Raw genomic sequence first — 1,110 nt, 5'->3', positions numbered from 1 at the left:
TATCGTGACACTGATTTCCTTTTGCAAAAATTACAGCGCAATTACTGCACCAATTTATATGATAAAATTAGGTGCGAATATATAGTGAAATATTGAATTTTAATTTCCATTGAAAATTATATAGAAAGCTCACATATTAGATAACATATTTTTCAAAACAATATTCGTAAATTACTCTAATGCGTAACGTATTCCTCGAAAAAAACTCTTTCTTTGATGCATCTATATTAAGAGAAAAAGTATGATATTTGGAACAATAATGGCATAGTAAAAAGATTATAGTTAGGAATATAATTTTTATAATAAATGTTACCATAATATTTGTAATATTAACAATATAAGTATAGTATAACTGACCTATGTAAAATTTTTACCAAGAATTATTTGAAATAAAGAATATACTAATAAGGTGACAAATATTGAATGGTAAGAGAAATTAACTATTTTATATAGTTAATACAATTGGAATATTTGGCAAATATAGGTACATGTAACTATGGACCAGGTGGTGAGCTCCCTAAAAGCGATGGGCCTCAGGGTGGCTCCCCATAAAACGGAGATCATGTTCATGCATGGTCGCTTGAGGGGGGAGCCGCCCGGGGCCCGGGTCCGGATCGACGACAGCTCCGTGAAAGTGGGTCCCACGTTAAAGTATCTGGGTCTCGTCCTGGATGGCAAATGGGGGTTCCAGAAGCACTTTGAGCTTCTGGCCCCCAAGTTGGGCAGGGTGGCCAATGTGCTGGGTGGCTTCCTGCCCAACCTCGGCGGCCCCAAGAGGAGGGCATGGCGGCTGTATGCCGGCGTCGTCCACAGCATTTACGGGACTCCGGTCTGGACGAGCGCGATGGCGACCAACCAGCGATTAATCGCGCTGGCACACCGCGTACAGCGGTGGGTCGCCATTTGCCTCGCCCGGACCTACCGGACGGCGCCGCATATGGCCGCCATGGCCCTGGCCGGTCTCTCCCCGCTAAAGTTTCTTGCACAGATGCACGCCAAGAATTATCGACGTGTCAAGGGGCTCCGTGCTGGCGGAGACCTGGAACATCTGGCCAGGGTCTAGCAAAGGACCAGGCCCGTCAACACCTCCTCCTAAGGTGGAGCATCCAT

This window comes from Odontomachus brunneus, unplaced genomic scaffold, assembly GCF_010583005.1.
Source record: "Odontomachus brunneus isolate Ranch 3 - 2012 unplaced genomic scaffold, Obru_v1 Obru_scaffold_145, whole genome shotgun sequence".
In the NCBI taxonomy this organism is placed as follows: domain Eukaryota; kingdom Metazoa; phylum Arthropoda; class Insecta; order Hymenoptera; family Formicidae; genus Odontomachus; species Odontomachus brunneus.
This window is presented reverse-complemented; position numbering follows the sequence as displayed.